Source organism: Pinus tabuliformis, chromosome 5_1, assembly GCF_031772625.1.
Source record: "Pinus tabuliformis cultivar Carrire ecotype Pingquan chromosome 5_1, CPIR1, whole genome shotgun sequence".
Lineage (NCBI taxonomy): Eukaryota > Viridiplantae > Streptophyta > Pinopsida > Pinales > Pinaceae > Pinus > Pinus tabuliformis.
Window position 1 is genome coordinate 337,131,117 of NC_142305.1, and position 12,764 is coordinate 337,143,880.

The following is a 12,764-nucleotide window of genomic DNA, read 5'->3' on the forward strand; positions in this document are numbered from 1 at the left end:
TCCATCAGCGGAACATGCTTAAATCGTTCCGAATTTATGTCCTGACGTAACTCTGGTTACTTCAATTTATCAAGCCGAAAGAAGATGGCTAGCAGAACCAATTTCAGATTACGCAATTGTAAAAGTCAAAAGAATCTCTACCAACTGTCATAAGCGATTGAAATGAAGCTATCGAGACTCCCAATTATGCAATTGAGGAGAAATATGGTACTAATACAAAATATCGCCACCCCAAGTTGGCAGTACAGCTCTATACGCGATGCATACATCAATTCTATGCTACAGCAACAATAAGAGTCGGGGGCTAATTTGCGTATCCTATTCAACATTATGAATACTAGCCTCCTGAAGTACTCTCGGAGTAATAACCACTTAAAAGCGGGTGATATTGTCGGATCACCTCCGCTTCTTCGCTTCAGCGTTACTCTTACACAAGTTAGCCTTGATACATATTAGAATGGCTTAAAATTGCGGTCCTTCGAACGTCTGGCCAAATTGCCAATTTGCAGGAGCAATGTTATAGGAAGTGATAGTTCTCCCGTTGCTGGTGGTGACCTGGAAGGACAGAGTCTGCCCATTTAAATGGGAGCTGCTCTGCCAATTCTGTCCCCAGTTTCGGGACATTGCTTTCCAACTAGTGTTGGAGCCTTTGATGGAAACCGCCTCCACATCCCCTGCACCTCCTACATTGGTAATGAGTACCTAATTGATGTAGGAGTGCCCATTGATCGTGAATCGAACTCCTCCCTTCCTCACGCATGGCACCCTGCACGCATATATATTAACCTTGCAGCTAAGTATTTCATCCTAATTAAAGTCCAGTTGGAAATAAAACTTCAGGTTGAAGAATAGGATTATAGTGTTATCAGACTAATTAGGGTAGCAAATAATTACCTTCTGAATATGATTGGAATAATGCCACTTCTGTATATGGCGATCTGTTGAAAAGCAGGTTGAGCCATGTCGAAGTGTTGGAGAGGTGGATTGCACCATCGTCCATTGTCGTTGGGAAGAGCATTGTTAGGGGGACAGAGGTTAGTCGCAGTAACTGTCAGAGTGCTTGGTAGACACCAGTGAGGGTCGTAGTGGTGGTTGCATTTCATTTTGTAGCAGGATCCACAGGTAGCTCCATTGTTGAGAAGCGCCGTGCTCAGAGCTGCAGCATTTGTTCCATAGCCTTGGCTATATAGGTTGCCGTATCCGCAGGCACCGCCTGTCCAATTAATTTCACGGTCGATTTGCTTAACTAACATATGGTATAAAATAATTATCTAAAGCTGAAAATGAAGCCAATATTATTGAACGTACTACGCCCATGCAGCCCGACGCATCGTTGCCACCGTAAAACCTAGCATGTGCCGATTGCTAGTCGCTACCTAGTGCATAGGCTGTAGCAGCTATCCCCAAGAAACCGAAGGTTGTGGCCAGTATTACGGGAGCCATTTCACAACGAAACAGATGCTCACTTAAAGATAGGTAGGTTTCCTCTTAATGAATATCTAACGCTAGAACTAAGTAGAATGGAAAGTAGAACCGATCATCTGAGTCGATGGCTGATTGGTGAACTCCAACAGATATAAAGAATCGGGAGGTTGATAAGTTATCGAAATTTCTTCCGCTAACGTCGGCACCCACCGCAACGAGCGGATATTGTCTACATATTAATATCCGTTGGAGAGTCGTTGGGTGCACAGTGCACATGCACCGCTCGTTCAAACTTTCGGTGACATCTGCACACGGGATTCAAGAATCAGGTGAATATTGCGATGACCAAGGGGTTCTTATTTTCAAAAGTCTGACCACAATATGACCGACACTACTAGAACTAGGGTTTCTTACTTTCAAAAGTCTAACCAAAATATGACTGACACTACTGGAACTAGAACTAGGGGTTTTTATTTTCAAAAGTCTGACCACAATATGACCGACACTACTGGAAAGGCCGGTGGCCCGTGGGTGACAATTAAGGTTTATACTTCTCATCTTACGCTAGTTTTACGTACGTTGATCACAAAATTCATGTGTTTATTCATATCATTGCTTGAATTTACGTATCGTCTTTTATAAATTGTAATCTTTTCTAGGTAGAGGTATTTGTTTTCTTATCTAACGGAGTCGGCCAGTGTTTGCAAATACAAAAGCATATATGTGAACTGTTTCAACGGTCCTCAACGCTGAAGTGTTGTTTACAAGCAAAAACAACCAGCTACGTCATAAATGACTGGATATCGCTATCTATGTTAAATCCAGGATAGATTTGTTCTGAGAAGTATGGCCTTTTCTTATTGGTCAAGAAATTACTTGCATCTAATTCAATTCTAATGGATTAAATTTCATAAACAAACATCACACTAAAGCCATTCCTACCATTTCTTTTCAATTTATGGACCCGTCAACATAGTTAAGGTCTATATAGTGTGGGCTACGAATGTAACCTGTCGATGGTCTAGTGTTGGGTAAATTATGTTCACCGAGTACAAAATGGCTGCTTGACCAAACTATCCCTGTTACATGACAAAACTGTGCCCGCAACTATTCTAGTTTTAAAGGAAAATAAATGATTAGAGGTATAATCGAACATTTTGACGAGCATTACTGAAATGTATATTGTTTCAAACGTCATTTCAGCGTGTGATAAAGAGGTGATAAAGCAGGGGTGATAAAGAGCCCATCTAAGTCGAAATATAAAGCGAGAGTACTAAGCGGAAGAAAGTTTTTTGATGAGGACATAAAGTAACTATATGATGTGAAATTTGCTCCAACATAGATAGATAAATGAATTTGTGCTCGTGAGAGGACGAATTTTGCAACGATCAAAATTTTGAATAAATGTAGAGCAGGGGATGAAAAACCTAACTAAAATATCCGATCGTTAATGGATGTATAGTATTAACGAGCAACAAACATAGGTAGCAGCGAGTAGTGGTATGTTTTAGGAGTACTAGGATAATGGTGGACTGTGAGCGGATGTATTAATTAATGCCATCGTAATGGCTGTATAGAATAGACGAGCAATGAACATATGGGAGCAGCAGGTATAGTTGTATGTTGGAGGAGGATTAGGATTATGGTGGATTGTGGGGATGTATCAACAAAATTATTAATTTAAAAATTGTGATGAAATTTGTGTTTATTTAATAATTTTGATGAAGTTTGTGTTTAATTTTAATGTGTATTAATGTAACCATTGTAGTAAAGATGTGTTTTGTTTTTATGTATATCACAGTTATAGCAGTTCATAAAAGTATGATTCAATTTTGAAAAGGTTCAATTTTGAAAAGGTGTTAGTTTAGGTTATTTATAAGTTTTTAAATAATTAAATAGTTAATATTTTTAAAAATAATTTAATTATATATATATTATTAAATATTTTATATTTTAGATTGAATTAGTAAAAAGTTTAGAAATTTTCACTTTTATGAAATAACCATGTATTTTTTTAATTTTTTTCTATCTTTTATATATATATATGTATGTTAGAATAATGATTAATGTTTTATTTGTTTTCTAATTCATTTTATGAAAATCTTATAATCTATAAAATGCATCATTAAATTGATTGAAATTAAGAGAGATAGTCTTTCGGATTAATCACATTGCAAGGATTGGGTCGACGTTTAGAACCAACTAATGTGGTTCATCCTCACGACAAGGTGAGAAATCGATCCATCTGAGAAAATAAATAGCAGGGATGCATCATTGCACAGTGTTAGCGGTTATGTAAAAATAAATTACTTATTATCGAACCAGCGAAAGCTTATTAATTAAATAATAAAATAATAATATAAGCAGGGCTGACCTAGTCAATTAAATGGTCAATATAATAAGTGATTATGATAATATTAGGTAAAAGTTTGTTTTTTGTTGGTAGAAATATAATATGTTTACCAAATTAAATAACTCAAATCTTATAAATTCATATAGTAATGTCATAGGACTATTATAAATTTATCTAATAATAATAGTTTGAAAATAATTAATTTTAGAATTTTATATAATAATATGTTACTAAAGAACTAACATATTTGCTAAGTTAAATAACTAAAATCTGATAAATTATTATAATTTTATATGATAGTAGTTTGAAAATAGTTAATTATAGAATCTCATATAATAATATAATACTAATATTATGAATCTATATAAAAATTTAAATGAAATTAATAATCAGTAATATAATTATTTATTTATATGAATTTTTTTTTACTGTTTTTTTAGATAACTATATATTAACAAACATTCAAAAAGGACTATAAGGGGGGAAGTCAATAAATAAAAAAAGGAAGATAACAAAAGCCAAGAAGGATAAGGGGGAGGAGAGGGAGGCAAAGTTAAGAGGTGAGAGCTGGAATCCAGCGTTTACTTAGCTTCCAGTCATCATCCCTATTCAGGTTATTGGAATGCCTCTCAATCTCAATCGCTTCCTTGAGTTTCCTGTGGTGGAAATGACCAATTTTAGCAATGAATTTAGACTCTTCAATGCAGACATGGTGCTTAGATTTCTCAACATGTTTTGCAAGGGCTGACATACGGGAGCGATTATGTCTGAGGTCAGCCACATGTTCACTGATCCTTTGCTTAATAGATCTCCAAGTTTCTCCAATGTAAGGGATACCACATGAGCAAGGAACAAGGTAGACCCCTTTTGAGCTCATTGGGTCAATAGGGTCCTTGACTGACCTAAGAGAATTTTTAATGGTATTGAGAGGCTTGAAGGACGAAGAAACATTAGTTTTCTTAAGAATAGACGAGCAATGAACATATGGGAGCAGCAGGTATAGTTGTATGTTGGAGGTGGATTGTGGGGATGTATCAATAAAATTATTAATTTAAAAATTGTGATGAAATTTGGGTTTATTTAATAATTTTGATGAAGTTTGTGTTTAATTTTTATGTGTATTAATGTAACCATTGTAGTAAAGATGTGTTTTGTTTTTGTGTGTATTACCGTTATAGTAGTTTATAAAAGTATGATTCAATTTTGAAAAGGTGTTAGTTTAAGTTATTTATAACTTTTTAAATAATTAAATAGTTAATATTTTTAAAAATAATTTAATTATATATATATATATATATATATATATATATATATAAATATTATTAAATATTTTACTTTTTAGATTGAATTAATAAAAATTTTAGAAATTTTCATTTTTATGAAATAACCATGTATTTTTTTAATTTTTTTCTATCTTTTATATATATGTATGTTAGAATAATGATTAATGTTTTATTTGTTTTCTAATTCATTTTATGAAAATCTTATAATCTATAAAATGCATCATTAAATTGATTGCAATTAAGAGAGATAGTCTTTCGGATTAATCACATTGCAAGGATTGGTTGGACGTTTAGAACCAACTAATGTGGTTCATCCTCGGGACAAGGTGAGAAATAGATCCATCTGAGAAATTAAATAGAAGGGATGCATCATTGCACAGTGTTAGACGTTATGTAAAAGTAAATTACTTATTATAGCAGGGATGCAATAATGTGGTTCATCCTCGGGACAAGGTGAGAAATAGATCCATCTGAGAAATTAAATAGAAGGGATGCATCATTGCACAGTGTTAGACGTTATGTAAAAATAAATTACTTATTATAGCAGGGATGCATCATTGCACAGTGTTAGCCGTTATGTAAAAATAAATTACTTATTATCGAACTAGCTTAAGCTTATTAATTAAATAATAATATAATAATGTAAGCAGGGCTGACCTAGTCAATTAACTAGTCAATATAATAAGTAATTATAAAAATATTAGGTAAAAATTTGTTTTTGGTTGGTAGAAATATAGTATGTTTACCAAATTAGATAACTCAAATCTTATAAATTCATATAATAATGCCATAGGACTATTATAAATTTATCTAATAATAATAGTTTTAAAATAATTAATTGGAGTTGTCTATAATGTGACTTTTTGAAGATTCCGGTGACGGAATCCGGCGAAGAAATTGAGGTCAAATCTTGATTTCTTGCAGTTAAAATGGTTTTTTAACTGCATATTTGGATTCAGCACCCTGAAAAACCCCTGGGAGGCTTTCATTGTGCAGAAACTAGCTATCAAACTTGCGATTCCAATAATTCTTGCCGGATTTCGACCGGAAAAATCCGCCGGAAAAGCTTTCAAAAAGTCGCGTTATAGACAACTCCTAATTAATTTTAGAATTTTATATAATAATATGTTACTAAAGAACTAACATATTTGCTAAGTTAAATAACTAAAATGTGATAAATTATTATAAGTTTATATGATAGTAGTTTGAAAATAGTTAATTATAGAATCTCATATAATAATATAATACTAATCTTATGGATCTATATAAAAATTTACATGAAATTAATAATCAATAATATAATTATTTATTTATATGAATTTTTTTTTTTATTATTATTCTTAGATAATTATATATTAACAAACATTCAAAAGGACTATAAGGGGGAAGTCATTAAATAAAAAAAGGAAGATAACAAAAGCTAAGAAGGATAAGGGGGAGGAGAGGGAGGCAGAGTTAAGAGGCGAGAGCTGGAATCCATCTTTTACTTAGCTTCCAGCCATCATCCCTATTCAGGTTATTGGTATGCCTCTCAATCTCAATCGCTTCCTTGAGTTTCCTGTGGTGGAAATGACCAATTTTAGCAATGAATTTAGACTCTTCAATGCAGACATGGTGCTTAGATTTCTCAGCATGTTTTGCAAGGGCTGACATGCGGAAGCGATTATGTCTGAGAAATCGGCATGGAGGTACTGTTCCGTGTGAGTCTTCTTCCGATAAAATTGGTAACAGACGGACCCATCATCCTTCCTAGAAAGCAGGATGTCAAGAAAGGGAAGGCAACCATTCTCCTCCACTTCCATGGTGAACGTGATGGAATCTGATTAGGAATTAAGGTGTTCAAGAAACAAATCTAGTTTCTCTCGACCATGAGGCCAGATGACACAAGTGTCATCAACAAACCTATTCCATTTTTTAGGACAGTATTTGGCCGAAGCAAGGGCCCTGGTTTCAAAATCTTCCATGAACAAGTTTGTGACAACAGGGGAGAGGGGGGAGCCCATCGCAACACCACAATTTTGTTCATAGAATTCACCCCGAAAGCTAAAAAAAGTGGAGGTGAGGCAAAGGTCAACTAATTTTGCCGTATCTTTATCGGTAATACGAGACCTTTGTTGAGAAGACTAAAGACAGAGGGATAGAAATTCTTGCTTGATAGACTCATAACATTCTTGAAACCCCTATTATTATTATTATCATCATCATCATCATCATCATAGCTGGTGTTGTTATAACTATTATTATTGTAATTATTATTACATCTATTATTATTATAGTCATAAATATTATTATTATATTTATTACTATGATAAGAGTTATTAATATCGTTATTGTGATTAAAGTAATTAGTATTATTACTATCAAACCTAAAAGTAAATTATTATTATGAATGAGGTTCTTAGAAATATTCTTGTTTTTACCGAAGATATTAGAGTAGATATTGTGTTTGTTTATGTTATGTCTATTAAAATGAAAGGGCCGAGAGGAAGACAACATGATTAAGGATGGGATGGTGGAGGAGAAATCCGCTAAGTTCGAATTGATGGAGGAGGAGAGAGGTAGACCGATAACCAATGCCAGGGGCGAGCTGGAGGGAGGGGGGAAGGAGGATTCCGTGGTGGAAGAAGTCACTGAATAACATGTATCTGTGTGGAGAGTGGGAGGGATGTTGTGAAGAGCGGACCTGGACCTCTCAACATAGTCAGAGGACTGGACAGTGATTGAGGAAGGTGGAGGTATGAGCGAAGACGAGGGGTTAGAATTGAGGGAGGGAATGGAATGGGAGAGGTTAGACCGAGGGGACAACGAACTCACTAGGTTCATCAACAATGCTGCAGAGGGTGGTATCACCGATGGAGATGAGAGAGAAATGTCAAAAGCTAGTAGAGAGGACCGAGCAGGTGCCGAAACCGAGTCTGTGAATGGATCCCTGGAGATCTGGAAGGAGATATGTCAACAGTCGTTGGAAAGGACCTAGCGGGTGCTGAAACCGAGTCCAAAAATGAATCCATAGGAGATATGGAGGATGGGTCAGTGGTAGGAAGCAACTTGAAAACTTGTGAAGGGGACTAAGCAAGTGCACCAGAAACATAAACATGAAGAGGGGAAGTAGAAGGAGAACGTCCAACAATTTTGAGAGAACACCTTGGGGAAGAGGGGGAAGATGCAGAATCGGGTTTTGAAGAAATTTGCGTGCAAACCCAATTCCTCAATGCAGAGACCTGTTCATTTTTTATTGCACTAGCAGATTGAAGCGGATCCAAGCTAAAGACGAAACCAGAAGAGTGTTTCCCATAATTCAATAGCCTTTCGAATTTAATGAAATGATTTTTCTTGGAGAATTCTTCCAATCGGAGGGCCTTCGCTGCCGAACTACTGTCAATCACATTCCACAAGGACAATGAGATCTGGTTTGCTAGATCCAAATGGAGCCAGAGAAGTCTTGCTCCCGCGCGTCAGCCTTTGCAGAAAATGCTAAGAAATCTAAGCATCATGTCTGCATTGAAGAGTCTAAATTCATTGCTAAAATTGGTCATTTCCACCACAGGAAACTCAAGGAAGCGATTGAGATTGAGAGGCATACCAATAACCTTAATAGGGATGATGGCTGGAAGCTAAGTAAAAGCTGGATTTCGGCTCTCGCCTCTTAACTCTGCCTCCCTCTCCTCCCCCTTATCCTTCTTGGCTTTTGTTATCTTCCTCGTTTTATTCAATGGATTTCCCCCCTTATAGTCCTTTTTGAATGTTTGTTAATATATAGTTATCTAAAAAAAAAATTAAAAATTTTGATATAAATAAATAGTTATATTATTGATTATTAATTTCATTTAAATTTTTATATAGGTTCATAACATTAGTATTATACTATTATATAAGACTCTATAATTAACTATTCTCAAACTACTATCATATAAAATTATAATAGTTTATCGGATTTTAGTTATTTAACTTAGCAAATATGTTAGTTCTTTAGTAACATATTATCATATAAAATTCTAAAATTAATTATTTTAAAACTATTATTATTACATAAATTTATAATAGTCATATGACATTATTATATGAATTTATAATATTTGAGTTATTTAATTTGGTAAATATATTATATTTCTACCAACAAAAAACAAACTTTTACCTAATATTATTATAATCACTTATTATATTGACTATTTAATTGACTAGGTCACTGCTTGCTTATATTATTATTTTATTATTTGCGAAACGTCGACCCAATCCTTGCGATGTGATTAATCCGAAAGACTATCTCTCTTAATTATGGATCACAAAAGTCTTCGATCTAACTTGATTGAAATTGCAAATTTTCTTGATTTAATACTTTCAAAAATATCTAACTTATAAGGTTTACAAAATTTATCAATAATTCATTCAATTTTTGTAGAAATATATTTTTTTTTAGAAAAAGGAATGAAGAAAAAAATAAAATAGAATAAAAAAGATGTTATAATGGGCATAACAATATAGTGAAATTCACCAAATATTATTAATCGATAAAATTGAAAAACATAACCATAGAAATCAAAACAATGATAGCTCATATAACACTATATAAGTACTGTTATCACTTAAGAATTCTAATTTCAAAACCGCTCACATTAGTTTGATGGTAAAAATTCGGTGCTAGTCTAGGACTAAGTTTTTGTTTGCCTTAGAGTCTGAGTCTTAGGAGTCCATTATGCATCCTCATTCACCACTGGTCTCATAATTCACACAATTTCCATGTCTCAGCTTCGTTCAAAGGTTATTATGTGCTACAAAGCTCTTTAGGAGATTTCGTAGCGCATAAGTCAGTTTTAGGTGTTTTCACAGCGCAACATGTTTTAGGTGATTTCGTAGCGCAGAAACCTGGTCTAGGTGATTTTGTGCTGATCCATAGCAAATCTCACCCAGATGTCATACTTATCAGAATCTGTTGTGTTTTAGGTTGTTAGGTGTCTTTGTAGTGACACATGTTGCAGTTATTGCTGAGAAGGAGACAAAGGGTTCTGTTTACAATCTGCATGTATTTAAAGGAAAGTTGCTCGCTGGCATCAATTAAAAGATTCAGTTATACAAATGGGAGAACCGTTCTTTTGATGAAGCCTGGAAAACAAAATACAACGTCTCAAGAGAATCAAGTGTGCCACCTGGTTTATCTTATTGAAAATGCCATTATGAATTTGCCACCTGGTCACGGAGATGTTTTCCCTACTCTTTTGAACAATGAGAAGCTTGATGAACTACTCTCACAGGATGTAAAAGGTGGTACGCTTATCTCTTATGAAGGTTGAGTTCAGCTTCCAGAGATTGCATAGGTTCCAGAGGAGCATACTGGCGAGTTCAAGTTCATTTTCACCTGCATCTGTGGTGGATTGGGCAGGAAATAGTTGGAGATGGGCAAAATCCTCGCAGAGAAAGGCTACAGATTGCTGAAATTGAAAAGTAGGCAAAGGAAGCAAACGAGCTCACTACAGTTACCACGAGGAGTCGGACTACAAATGTGCACGGTGATAAGTTGATTGTCACCACAACTAGTCCATTTGAGCAGGCCGCTTTTGGTTCTAAAATGGATTGGCGTGTAAGGGCAATATCTGCCACAAATCTCTATCTCTGAGTCAATCATATATATGTTAACTTTGATGATATCAAGGAAATTGGCTATACATACATTATGCCAAAGAAAATATTGAAAAAATTCATTTGCATAACTGACCTTAGGACTCAGATTTCGGGGTACATTTATGGTATTAGCCCTCCCGACAATCCACAGGTGAAGAAAATTTGTTGTATAGCTATGCCTCCACAATGGGGAATGCATTAGCAAGTTCATTTTCCTTTGGCTTTGCCGGAGCACGAATTTGTGAATGATTTAGAGCCTTCGGGATGGATGCATACACAACCCAACGAGCTTCCTCAATTATCACCTCAGGACTTAACATGCCATGCTCGAATCTTGGAGAATAATAAGCAGTGGGATGGAGAGAAATGTATCATTCTTACATGCAGTTTCACTCCCGGTTCCTGCTCCTTAACTGCATATAAGCTTACTCCAACAGGTTATGAATGGGGGCGGCTCAACAAAGACATTGGAAGCAATCCACATGGTTATCCCGCGAAGAAACAGAGTTTGAGCTCAAGTTATGCCAACCTGGTGAAGCTTCTTGTGTGGGGCATATAAGAGATAGGGTGAATGCTGATGAATCAAGTTCGAATGTTTCCTATGAAGCTCCAGAAATACTTCAAACATGCCACTTGGAAAAGATAGTGAAATCACTTGCACCAGATCGTTGTGTCTTTGGTTCTCGTGATGAAATACTTGATGAAAATGTCCATTTAAGCCAAGACAAACTTCTACAGAGGTTTCTTCGTTTTCATGAAAATCAGCAAATAGCAACTCAGGAACAAGAATCAACCAGTAATCCTGAATGGATACAAGGAGAACATTATGTGCATCAAGCCATACAAAATTTCAGGTTGTCATATGCATTAACAAACATAACTCCAGTGATGAAAAACTTGTCAAGCAATGCGAGGATCAACAAGTCTTTTTATACAAAGTGTAAAGTAGACGAGCCAAAACCATGTCAAGAGCTCGCAGAGGACTTTGGGTTATAGGTAATTCCACAACACTGAAACAGTCAAATAGTTGGTCAGCGTTAATTGATGATGAAAAAGACAATTTAGAAAATGGCAGTTGAATGGCTCCATCATACCTTTAGAATAGCTCAATTATTTGATGATAGCAGAGGTCCAGATTCCCCTGCAAAACTCTGAAGATAAAATCATTGGAGGTTTTGAATCCACCGAAGCCAAAGTACAAATAACCTAGAAGATTAATCATGAAGGAGAAGTTAACAAGGCTCGCTACATGCCACAAAATTCATTTCTCATTGAAACGAAGATGGTGAGCTCAGATGTTTATGTGTTTGATTACAGCAAGCATTCATCAAAGGCTCCTCAAGAAAGGGTTTGCAATCCTGAATTGATATTGAAAGGTCATTCTAATGAAGGATATGGTTTGACACGGAGTCGTCTCAAAGAAGGTCACCTACTAAGTCGTTCAAACGATGCACAAATATGCTTGTGGGATATAAACGCTGCATTTGGAAAGAAAGTGCTTGAGGCCAATCAAATATTTAAGGTTCATGAGAGAGTAGTTGAAAATGTTTCATGGCATTTTAAGCACGAATACCATTTTGGCTCTGTTGGAAATGATTGCCATTTTGCTCATATGGGACATACGTACACCTGCACCAAACAAGCCTCAACAATCAGTTGTAGCTCATCATAGTGAGGTTAACTCTTTGGCCTTTAGTCCGTTCAATGAGTGGTTGTTGAGAAAAGGAAGCGCAAGACAATCAGAGTTTGGATGAAGACTAACGCTCAGCGGTTTCGTAGCGCGCTACAAAACTGTTGAAGCAACATAGTCTAATTTCAATTAACTGGTTTTCGAATATGAGCGGGAATTTTGAAAGGGTAATGTCTACAAGGTATGCAAGGCATCAGCTGAAGCTATTAAGATTCAACCAGGTCAAGACAGGTGGAGATAATATGTATTCGAATCCAACTTTAGATTTTTGTCATAAAGTGAGCATATTTACCACACTTTAGGATATGTAAAACAGTTTGCAAGAATTTTGGCTTTCACGCATGAAAACAGTGGACAGCACATCAAAGACATGGCAGTCTACTCCATTTTGGGTAAT

General features: G+C 35.4%; 3 pseudogenes; 2 read left to right on the plus strand and 1 right to left on the minus strand.

The window, feature by feature from the left end:
• Positions 1–462: 462 nt before the first annotated feature.
• LOC149164797 (expansin-A2-like) lies at positions 463–6,863 on the minus strand (annotated as a pseudogene).
• A 3,369-nt stretch (positions 6,864–10,232) lies between these two features.
• Positions 10,233–11,236, plus strand: LOC149164798 (pre-mRNA-processing-splicing factor 8A pseudogene; annotated as a pseudogene).
• A 403-nt stretch (positions 11,237–11,639) lies between these two features.
• Positions 11,640–12,431, plus strand: LOC149164799 (histone-binding protein MSI1 pseudogene; annotated as a pseudogene).
• The last annotated feature ends 333 nt before the right edge of the window (positions 12,432–12,764 follow it).